The sequence below is a fragment of the Zingiber officinale genome, chromosome 1B, assembly GCF_018446385.1.
Source record: "Zingiber officinale cultivar Zhangliang chromosome 1B, Zo_v1.1, whole genome shotgun sequence".
NCBI classification, from domain to species: domain Eukaryota; kingdom Viridiplantae; phylum Streptophyta; class Magnoliopsida; order Zingiberales; family Zingiberaceae; genus Zingiber; species Zingiber officinale.
In genome coordinates this window covers 29,450,415-29,462,592 of record NC_055986.1, presented here as the reverse complement: position 1 = coordinate 29,462,592, position 12,178 = coordinate 29,450,415, and the positions used below count along the sequence as shown (strand labels likewise).

At 38.1% G+C, this 12,178-nt stretch overlaps 6 non-coding genes across 6 annotated transcripts; all 6 read right to left on the bottom strand.

Moving 5' to 3' along the window:
• Window positions 1-2,332: 2,332 nt before the first annotated feature.
• Window positions 2,333-2,452, bottom strand: LOC121993220. Its single transcript, XR_006115129.1, has one exon. It is a non-coding gene; the product is annotated as a U5 spliceosomal RNA (small nuclear RNA).
• Window positions 2,453-2,954: 502 nt separating this feature from the next.
• Window positions 2,955-3,068, bottom strand: LOC121993227. The gene has a single exon (XR_006115137.1). It is a non-coding gene; the product is annotated as a U5 spliceosomal RNA (small nuclear RNA).
• Window positions 3,069-3,629: 561 nt separating this feature from the next.
• Window positions 3,630-3,746, bottom strand: LOC121993092. The gene has a single exon (XR_006115068.1). It is a non-coding gene; the product is annotated as a U5 spliceosomal RNA (small nuclear RNA).
• Window positions 3,747-4,290: 544 nt separating this feature from the next.
• On the bottom strand, window positions 4,291-4,408 carry LOC121993063. The gene has a single exon (XR_006115061.1). It is a non-coding gene; the product is annotated as a U5 spliceosomal RNA (small nuclear RNA).
• A 463-nt stretch (window positions 4,409-4,871) lies between these two features.
• Window positions 4,872-4,989, bottom strand: LOC121992924. Its single transcript, XR_006115027.1, has one exon. It is a non-coding gene; the product is annotated as a U5 spliceosomal RNA (small nuclear RNA).
• Window positions 4,990-6,155: 1,166 nt separating this feature from the next.
• On the bottom strand, window positions 6,156-6,273 carry LOC121993100. Its single transcript, XR_006115072.1, has one exon. It is a non-coding gene; the product is annotated as a U5 spliceosomal RNA (small nuclear RNA).
• Between the last annotated feature and the right edge of the window lie 5,905 nt (window positions 6,274-12,178).

The following is a 12,178-nucleotide window of genomic DNA, read 5'->3' as shown; positions in this document are numbered from 1 at the left end:
TACAGTCACGATATTTGAACTACCCATGATGGTGACTCATGCAATCAAAACTCTTTCAAAGTATATCATACAACCCCAATATTTGAACCACACTCATGATGTTGAGTCGTCCATGTTGGGTTCTTCGGGCCGCGAAAACCGCTTTTTCAAAGCGCGGAAACCCCGAGTCACCCAAAGCCATGGATCTCGTGCAAAGATTCGTAAACAAAATTTTCGAAAAACCTTTTCTTGTACGAGTTTGTAAAAACTTTAGATCTACACTAAAGTTAAGATCATTACCCTTGTAGCGAAGCCCTTCGCGTTCCCGCTTGTCCAAGATGTCGCCGGATCTCTAGTTGTCAAAGTAGACAACCTCTATATGTATCCACACGGACACAAGTAGAAGGAGATGACTAAAAACACAAGGTGTGCTAGCACCAATGGAGTGTTCGGCCAAGGAATGGGAGAGGGAGAGGAAGAGCTTCAAGAGGAGAAAGAAGAAGATACTCTACTTGAATGGAAAAATGAATTCACAATTCAAACCAAAGTGGTCGGCCACTCTTCATTGTGTAACTCCCCATTAAATGCAATTAATGTGAAGTTATTATGAAAATGGCTTTGTAACTTCCATGAGGTGGCACCCATGATGATGTGGAACATCATTATTGGTCCACCTAATGCCATCACCAATGAGGTGGCAAAAGGTCAAGTCAAAATTGACCTTTAGTCTTCCTTCTCAAGTCAAGTCAAACTTGAACCAATCTCTACCATGGTTGATCTAATCTAACCATTTGTTTCGAGTCAACTTAATATAATGAATCTAATTCATTAAATTAAATTGATTCAATGAGTCAAAATCTAAATTAGACTCATTGAACACATGAATCAACTTGAGTCGAACTCAAGTTAGCCCAATTAGGATTACTCTTAATCCAATTTGATTCATCAAATGAATCTAATCCTCTTGGTTCATCATATGAACCTAATCTCCATCTAATTGTCCTAAGTGTGTGACCCTATAGGTTCTTGTAACGTTGGCAATGTCCTAAACTCATTTAGGAGCATAAGTAATGAGCGGTATCTAGCAACACATCATTACTACCCAAGTTACAAGAATGTCGAGATCCGACATCACCTTGTGACTACTAATTGTGACTCCTCACAATATGTGACATTGTCCTTCTATCCTAGACATCTAGATTGATCAATATGAGGCATAGACCGTGTCATCCTCTAATCAATCTAACTCTTGAACTCCAAGTAGACTCACTCGATCAAATGAGCTCAACATCTAATGTTGACTCATTTGGGCATGGCCATGCACTTAGTGGTCTCACTCTATCAAGAATAGCGATGTCGCTCCCGTCATATGGGAGGGATAGATCCCATCTACATCACTCACATCCCTCTGCATAATTCGTTACATACCCAGTAATCGCCTTTATAGTCCACCCAGTTACGGGTGACGTTTGACGAAACTAAAGTACATAACTCCTTATGTAGGGATCCATGGTGACTTCAGGTCCAAGGACTAATAGTCATACTAATAGCCACATGAGAAAGTATATGACACTCATATAACGATCCATGATACTTTCTCATGGCGGGTCATTCAGTATATATTCTCTAATGTATACTCATGTGTCAACTTGATATCTTCATATCCATGACTTGTGAGATCAAGTCATCGAGCTGACCTACATGTTAGTCTTATTGCATTAACATTGTCCCTGAATGTTAATACTCGACTAGGAATGATTTAGAGTAGTGTTCCCTATATCATCTCACTATCGATTCAACTAATCGATTGATATAGGTATGAACCTTCTACTCAAGGACGCTATTATACTTAGTCTATTTGGCACTAATACAAGTAAGTATAATAACCAAAATCAAATGCCTTTATTAATATACAAGAATATGATACAATGAGTCCATACAAACATCAAATGATTGACTCTAGGGCTCTAACTAACAGTCCACCACACTCCATCTGTACCCTAATAATCAATCTAAAATAATAAAAAAATTGAGACAAAATTAAATATATAAAACATTATAGCTCTTACAACTAAAATAATTAATTTAAAAATTATTAGGAAAAAAATTAACTTATGATGTGTTAAGGCTCCTTTGTAAAAGGAGTTCTTTCACAAATTATGGGGTGTTTGGTTGATGAGTTTGGCAATGAGGGAATGGAATGATAGTAAAAGATAGTGTTTGGATTATGGGTTTGGGAATGACATTTTGGAAATGATTACTAGATTTATAGGAATCAACCAAACCCATATAACTTGATGGATTTCTCTTCCATTCCTATTCTCATTCCACCCTACTATAACACTCATACCCATAGTGATTCTCATCATTTAACCAAACACCCCCTTAATGTTTGTTGTTTTTAGTGACAAGTACACGATATTCTTTAGTAAAAGACGAAAGAATAATTCGCTTTGTTCCTATCACGCAACTGCATGTTTTATTATGAAGCAACCCTGAACCAATTTATGATGTCCAAGTAGGAAACTCACCAAGCACAAGCAATGTGGGACTAAATGCTATCCAAATTAATCACCCCTAAAATATCGAACCTTCCCTCTCTTTACATCCTCCTTCCCTGAGCGAGGCTCCGTAAATCCTCTTCTCTTCCCTTGGGATACCACCACGATATTTGAACCACCCATGATGTTGACTCATGCAATCAATACTCTCACAGAGTATATCATACAAACATGATATTTGAACCACACTAATGATGCTTAGTTGTCCACCACACTTCATCTATACTTTCCAAATATATCCTAATAGTCGATTTACTTTCCAAATATATGCAAATAATTAGTGTAAACTTCTATAGGACCAAAAATATCTAATTTATTATAAAATAAAAATATCAGATAAAATTAAATATATGAAACATTATAACTCTTACAACTAAAATAATTAATTTAAAAATTGTTAGGAACAAATTTAACTTGCAATTTGTTAGGGCTCATCAAAAATTAATGTATGCAGTTTTTAGTGAAAAGTACACGGTATTCTTTATAAAAGGGCGAAAGAATATTTTGCTTTGTGCTTATCACACAACTGCATGTTTTATTATGATGCAACCCTAAACCAATTTATAATGTCCTATGTAGGAAGCTCACCATGCACAAGCAATTTGGGACTAAACAGTAGTCAAATAAATCACCCCTCAAACGTTGAACCTTCCCTCTCTTCGCATCCTCCTTCATTTCTTGCACGCTATGCTCCGAAAACCCTCTTCTCTTCGCTTGGGATATAGTGTAATGGTAAAAGATGAGACAGACTCATGCAACAAGAGTTCAAAATTCTCATAGAGTATATCATACAACCAGGATATTTAAACCACCACAATTTTGACTCATACAATCAAAACTCTCACAGAGTATATTGTACAACCACGATATTTAAACGACACTCATGATGCTTAGTCATCCACCACACTACTTTCTAAATATATCCTAATAGTCTATGTACTATCTATATATATCCAAATAATTAATGAAAAGTGGATCAAAAATTTCTAAATTTTTAGAAAATTAAATGTATGAAAATTATAGGTCTTACAACTAAAATAATTAATTTAAAAATTGTTAAGAACAAATTTAACTTGTAATTTGTTAGGGCTCCTTTGTAAAAAAAAGCCCTTTCAAAAATTAATATATGTTATTTTTAGTGACAAGCACATGGTATTCTTTAGTAAAAGGCGAAAGAATAATTCACTCTGTGCTTATCACATAGCTGCATCTTTTATTATGATGCAACCCTGAACTAATTTATAATCTCCTCTGTAGGAAGCTCACCATGCACAAGCAATATGGGACTAAACAGTAGACATATTAATCACCCCTCGAACGCTAAACCTTCCCTCTCTTTGCATCCTCCTTCATTTCCTATGCGCTAGGCTCCGTAAACGCTGCTCTTCCCTTGGGATACAGTGTAATGGTAAAAGATGAGACAAACTCATGCAACAAGAGATCAAAACTCTCATAGAGTATACTATACAACCACGATATTTAAACCACCATGATGTTGACTCATGCAATCAAAACTCTCACAGAGTATATTGTACAACCATGCTTAATCATCCACCAAACTACTTTCTAAATATATCCTAAAAGTCAGTGTACTAACTAAATATATCCTAATAATCAATGTAAAGAGGACCAAAATTTTTTAAATTATTAAAAATTATGAGAAAATTAAATATATGAATCATTATACCTCTTACAACCAAAGTAATTAATTTAAAAATTGTTAGGAACAAATTTAACTTGTAATTTGTTAGGGCTCCTTTGTAAAAAACCCTATTCAAAAATTAATATATGCTATTTTTAGTGACAAGCACACGGTATTCTTTAGTAAAAGGCGAAAGAATAATTCGCTTTGTGCCTATCACACAACTACATGTTTAATTATCATGCAACCTTGATCCAATTTATAATATCTTCTGTAGGAAGCTCACCAAGCAGAAGCAATGTGGGACTAAACATTAGCCAAATTAATCACCCCTCAAACGCCGAAAATTCACTCTCTTCACATCCTCCTTCCTTACCCCATCACTAGGCTCCGTATAACAAGAGTTTGAAACTCTCACTAAGTATATCATACAGTCACGATATTTGAACCACCCATGATGCTGACTCATGCAATCAAAACTCTTTCAAAGTATATCATACAACTACAATATTTGAACCACACTCATGATGTTGAGTCGTCCACCACACTCCATCTGTACCCTAATAAACAATCTAAAATAATAATAAAAAATTTGAGATAAAATTAAATATATAAAACATTATAGCTCTTACAACAAAAATAATTAATTTAAAAATTATTAGGAAAAATTTTAACTTATAATTTGTTAGGGCTCCTATGTAAAAGGAGCTCTTTCAAAAATTAATGTATGTTGTTTTTAGTGACAAGCACACGGTATTCTTTAGTAAAAGGCGAAAGAATAATTCGCTTTGTTCCTATCACACAACTGCATGTTTTATTATGAAGCAACCATGAACCAATTTATAATGTCCAAGTAGGAAACTCACCAAGCACAAGCAATGTGGGACAAAATGCTAGCCAAATTAATCACCTCTCAAACGTCGAACCTTCCCTCTCTTCACATCCTCCTTCCTTGAGCGAGGCTCCGTAAATCCTCTTCTCTTCCGTTGGGATACCACCACGATATTTGAACCACCCATGATGTTGACTCATGTAATCAATACTCTCACAGAGTATATCATGCAACCACGATATTATGCTTAGTTGTCCACCACACTTCATCTGTACTTTCAAAATATATCCTAATAGTCGGTGTACTTTCCAAATATATGCAAATAATTAGTGTAAACTTCTATAGAACCAAAAATATCTAATTTATTAAAAAATAAAAATATGAGATAAAATTAAATATATGAAGCATTATAACTCTTACAACTAAAATAATTAATTTAAAAATTGTTAGGAACAAATTTAACTTGCAATTTGATTAGGCTCATCAAAAATTAATGTATGCTGTTTTTAGTGAAAAGTACACAGTATCTTTAAAAAAAGATGAAAGAATTATTTGCTTTGTGCTTATCACACAATTACATGTTTTATTATGATGCAACCCTGAACCAATATATAATGTCCTCTGTAGGAAGCTCACCATATATAAGCAATGTGGGACTAAACTTTAGCCAAATTAATCACCCCTAAACGCTGAACCTTCCCTCTCTTCGCATCCTCCTTCGTTTCCTATGCGCTACGCTCCGTAAACCCTCTTCTCTTCCCTTGGGATACAGTGTAATGGCAAAAGATGAGATAGATTCATGCAACAAGAGTTCAAAACTCTCATAGAGTATATAATACAACCACGATATTTAAACCACCATGATGTTGACTCATGCAATCAAAATCTAAACTCTGACAGAGTATATTGCACAACCACCATATTTGAACCACACTCATGATGCTTAGTCATCCACCACACTACTTTCTAAATATATCCTAATAGTTAGTGTACTATCTAAATATATCCTAATAATCAATGTAAAGAAGACCAAAAATTTCTAAATTATTAGAAAAATAAATGTATGAAACATTATTGCTCTCACAGCTAAAATAATTAATTTTAAAATTGTTAGGAATAAATTCAACTTGTAATTTGTTAGGGCTCCTTTGTAAAAAAAGCCCTTTCAAAAATTAATATATGTTATTTTTAGTGACAAGTACACGGTATTCTTTAGTAAAAGGCGAAAGAATAATTCGCTTTGTGTCCATCACACAACTGCATGCTTTATTATCAATCAACCTTGAACCAATTTATAATGTCTTCTGCAGGAAGCTCACCAAGCACAAGCAATGTGGGACTAAACACTAGTCAAATTAATCACCCCTCAAACGCCGAACATTCACTCTCTTCGCATCCTCCTTCCTTACCCCAACGCTAGGCTCTAGAAACCTTCTTCTCTTCCCTTGCGATACAATGTAATGATAAAAGATTAGACAGGCTCATATAACAAGAGTTCGAAACTCTCACTATGTTTATCATACAACCACGATATTTGAACCACCCATGATGTTGACTCATGCAATCACAACTCTTACAAAGTATATCATACAACCACAATATTTGAAGCAAATTTCTTCCCCCCCCCCCCTCGCGACACCGCGCACCTCCCCCCTCCTCCTCTCTCTCTCCCCTTCAAAAGACCGTTCTACCCTCTATTTTCTTTGATTTTTTTAGTCTTATTTTTAAAATTAATTTTATTTATTATTTTTTTCTTTTATACTTATATATTTTTAAATTTTTATTTAGTTTTATTTTTTTAATCAATTTTATTTATTATTTTTGATTAATACTTATATATATTTTTTAATTTTATTTAATTTTTATTTAGTTTTATTTTTTAATTAATTTTGTTTATTATTTTTTCATTAATACTTATATATTTTTTAATTTTATTTAATTTTTATTTAGTTTTATTTTTTTAATTAATTTTTTTATTATTTTATTTATTATTTTAATATTTATTTAGTTTTATTTCTTTAATCAATTTTGTTTATTATTTTTTATCAAAAATTTTATTTTTTTTAATTTTATATAATTTTTAACATAGGTCAAAATCTCTCCCTTCCTTTAAATTACCTTCCTAATTCGACACTTAAATTACCCCATCCAACTCTTGACACATGTCATTACCTTCTCTCCCTTTAAATCTTCCCCCCTCCAACCCTTGACACATAACGTGTGTCAGAATCTCTCTGTTAGAACCCCAAGGTTGTTTTGGTGTGATCAACAAGTTAAGTTAGGTCTTGCATTGTTTCTAACCTTGTGTCTAAGTGTGCAGGAGCTTAGGAGCACAGGTAGTCGAGCGGAAGATGCAGCTAGCGAGAAGGACGGCACGCTGTGCGTCCGAGGGACGAGGCGCTGCGGAAGAGTACCCCGGTGGACGAGAAGGAAGCATGCGGTGGTTCCGAGGGACGAATCCAGAGCGGAAGATTGCTCGGGGAGCAAGAGACGCAGCTAGCGAGAAGGTCGGCACACGGTTCGACTGAGGGACGAAGACTACGGATGAGTACGCTGATGGACGAGAGGGAAACACGCAGCGATTCCGAGGGATGAGAAGCCGGAGAGGAAGGCTGCTTGAGAAGACCGGAAGTTGGGTTCGGGTGAGCCCTTTTCTGGATTGCAAAGATCACCCAAGTAAGCGGATCCGGAGCGGAAGACCAGGACCGAGGCGGGACTGAAACGGAGCAGAGGTCCCGGATGAAAAAGTCAACTGTTGGTGCGGTTAGCACTAACGATTTAACCCAGGTTTTGATGAATGATAAATCAGGTTAAGTTAGTTTGTTGTTGTCTAACACTCTGATCGAGTGTGCAGGAGAAGTCCAGACAGGTCGATGGGCTGACCGGATGTCTGGCACGAAGCCCAGCTAGGTCGACGGGCTGACCAGATAACTGGCACGAAGTCCAAGCGGGTCGACGGGCTGACCGGACGCTTAGGAACGAAGTCCAGTTAGGTCGACGGGATGACCGGATAGCTGGCACAAAGTCCAGACGGGTCGACGGGCTGACTGGATGTCTGGCAGGTAAGTGAGGTAAGTCACTGGAGGGGAGTGACTGCGAGGACGCGTTCCCGGGAAGGGAACATTAGGCATCGATCCGGCTTAGATCCATTTCAGATATCTAAGTCGAGATCGTGACTAGATTCCGGTCTCGGAAAGACGGAATCTAAGTCATACTCTTTTTGCTGATTCATACTCAATTTGCTTATCTATAAAACTGTGCTAACAATCTGTGTTGCAGGGTATATTTGCCTCGGACTAACCTTTTCTTGCAGGAGAAGGACTTTCTGGAGAAGAGGGGTCCGGGCACCCGGAGGGGATCCGGGTGCCCGGAGGTGAATTTTATCCAAGCCGAGTCGTCGCCACGTGGAGTTCGATGATTAGACCTGCCACGTCGCACCAGGGCGCCCGGAAGGGATCCAGGTGCCCGGAGCAGCATATAAAAGAAGCCCCAGGGGTGGAGCTTCTGTATCAACTCAGAAATCTTAGACTGCTTACTCTGCTGCTCTACGCTCCAACGACTCTAACGAAGCTTCGACAACGCGATCTTTTCTTTGTAGATTTCCCTCTGTCGGTATAGCTTTGTTTTACTATTTATTAACATTTCTTGTACTGCCTTTGTACTTATCATTTCGAATTGCTAGTAAATTGCCCAACGAAAGTACTCACGGAGTACGGACCTTCGAGTAGGAGTCGTCACAGGCTCCGAACGAAGTAAAAAACACCGTGTTCATTTGTCTATTTTTTTTATTATTCCGCTGCGCTTAACTCTTTTTAACGCTGCTTTTCGAATCGATATTCACCCCCCTCCTCTATCAACGTTTCATGGTCCAACAAGTGGTATCAATGCAGGTACCGCTCTGATTTGGTGCAACCACCAATCAGACAGGGGGTGAAAATATTAACTTTTATTTTGTTTTTTTTGTTTTGTTTTCGAGTTTTACGCTTAGTTCTAATCTGATATTATTATTAATTGCTTTGGAAATTTCTTCTTCGTTGCAATTAAATCTAAATTGGTGCAACACCAATTTAGATACTTCTCTTATTTTTTTCTTCTCGCACTGCTAATCCAAGACCAAGTCTTGGGATATTTCTTTTCATTGTTTACTTGTGTGTAGGATGTCTCAACTAGAAGGCTTTAGCACAGTACGTCATCCCCTATTCAACGGGGATGACTTCTCGTACTGGAAGAAAAGAATGGAGGTGTACCTAAAGACAGACTACGATCAATGGTTCAGCGTCATAAAGGCGTACCGAACTCCAGTCGACAACTCCGGAAATCCACTAGACCCGGAACAGTGGACTCCGGACATGAGGAAAAAGGCGTCGACGGAAAACAAAGCAATCAACACGCTACACTGCGGTCTAACACGAGAAGAGCTGAACCGGGTCGGGCCGCATCAGAACGCTAAAGAATTATGGGACAAATTGATCGAGCTGCACGAAGGAACGAGCGACGCAAAGGTAACAAAAAGAGACTTACTTTTAAATAAAATATTTAATATAAAAATGCAGGAAGGGGAAACGGCAAGTCAACTGCACGCGAGGATCAAGGACATCCTCAACGAACTCCACGCGATAGGTCACTAGATGGAAAACAGAGATTTAATAAGGTACGCACTAAATGCTTTTCCACGTAATAGTTTGTGGGCATCGATCGTAGATGCCTACAAAATTTCTAAAAACTTATCTAAATTAAAGTTAGACGAGCTTTTTTGTGAGTTAGAACTGCATGAACAAACTAATGCTGGAGCCGAGAAATGTGTTGCTTTATTTGCAGGCTCCTCCAAAGAAAAGAAGAGCAAGTCTGAATCGGAAGAAGATTCCGATCAAGATTCCGAAGATGAAGAATACCTGGTGAACTTGGTAAGAAAAATGTTCTCCAGGAGAAAAAGGATGTAACGCCCGAAAATTCTCAAAATAATTATTAGAAATATCCTAGTATTTTTCTGGAATTTTAGGATATTTTTACAGAAATTGTAGAGTAGCGGAAATAGCAAAAACAAATAGGAACGTAAAATAGCCTACGCGGGTATTGAACCCGAGACCTATTGGGTCCTACGACTTATAGTGGACGCTAGTAACCAATTGAACCCAACAAGGCCATGCTGAAAGAAGAGGGAATCAATTATATTTATATTTAAGTTGGGCGAATTAACCACTTAATATAAATAGGGAAAAATTATTAAGTGAGGAGTTATTTGGATCGTGACTTTCCTCTCCTTAAACCCTCACCCGCTGACCCCTCTTCTCTCCCTCATCCTCTTGGCGCCCAAGCCAAGGAAGACCTAGGGTTCCATCCCTAGGGCCATAGGAGTATCTTCCGGCAACATCAAAGGCACGAGGATGCTCACCTCTGCGAGAGGAACACGTAGACGCAAGGAGATCGCCGAAGGAATCTCCTCCACCGGAAATCTAGCGTTTAGATTTGTAAGAAACTTCGAGCAGAAGGTAAGAAACCCCTCACCTGCAGTATAAGTAGCTTTTCGTATGATCGCATGTTTTTAAATTAGCTATATGTAGTGTTTCGACACATAGGGTGTATTTAACCCTCCTCGCAGATTTAGGGATTTAGTGAGCACCTCTAGATGGGCCAGACACATTTTCCCCCCCTTCAGTGGAGGTTTTAGATGTTGTCGGGTGCCTAGAGGTGGTCTCCCTAATAGAGGGGAGAGTTGGAGTACACCAAGTGTTCGATAAAATGCTTAGCTCAGTAAAATATTACAGTTGGCGTTTTAATAGCTCAGTAAATGCAATAGAAGCGTTTAAATTAGTTTTTCTAGCCTTGCTATAGCTTACATGGGACTACGGTCCAATGGGTGGGCTCCCACAGTCGCCTCTAGGTTCAAATAACCTAGCATTAGGTGCAGTCAACCTAATGAAAGCAAGACAAGATATTTAGCTTATAGTTCAGTATTTTACTTTATTCAGTGGCACTGTACTGGACTAGATGTCCTTGGGTTGGGCTCCCATAGTCGTCCCTAGGTTTAGATAACCTAGTAACCCTACTGGATTTGGGATTAGCTACCTCGGGTCTAGTTAGGGATGCGCGCACAGCAAATACAGTTGCCGGACCCATCAGCAGTATGATTATCTATTTTCATCTATCTATGATAAATAGTTTTTCAAAAACCTTATGAAATATGTTATGTGAAAACAGTACAGCTTAGCATCAGTTAGCATTAGTTCAGTTCAGTTTTATTTCAGTTTAGTTCTTACAGATCCACATGATGATTTTTAGGCTTAGCTGTGATTGACATGTATCGTATGTGTTTATGCCATGTTTTAGAATCCATATTTAGCCATGTTCAGCATGTATTTCAAACAGCATGTTTTACAACATAAATTTCATCGTATGCATGTTTTGTAAGGTAGATGGTTTCTTACTAAGCTCCCAGGCTTACATATACTCTTTTCCTTATACTGCAGATAAAGGTAAAGGAAAGATGGACTAGCGGAGGCTGGAGGACAATGCGATGAAGATGTGTGTGGGTGGAACTTGGAATAAAGATCTTAGGGATCTAGCAAGTTTTGTTTAAGCATTAGAACTCTTTAGCAATTTATTTGTTCCGCACTTAAGTATGTTTAAATGCCATGAACTAGTGAACTATGCACTAGGCCAAGCTTAGAATACTAAATATTTGATGTTAGAATGTTTCCCAGCCATTTTAGAACTTGCATATGCGATTTGGGCACGGAACAGTGCTGAAATTATAACTCAGCTGCAAAATCAGAAACCCCAATCGATCTGCCGATCGATTGGAGGCCCCCAATCGATCAGCCGATCGATTGGGGAGCTTGATTTCGCGAACAGTAAGCTATGGAATCGATCACTGGATCGATCGGGGAATTAGCCTCGCGAACAGAGAGCCTTGGAATCGATCCCTGGATTGATTGGCAAGCTTGGATCGATCAGCCGATCGATCCAGAATTTACCCCGTGCACAGTAGCGAGCTGAATCGACGAATGGATCGATCAACAAGTCTGGATCGATCAACCGATCGATCCAATCAAAGTTTTCGTATACAGTGGCATGCTGGATCGATCAGTGAATCGATCCGAACATCCCAATCGATCAGCCGATTGATTGAAATGCCTGTTCCAGCTGGAAACACTTAAGTTCAGT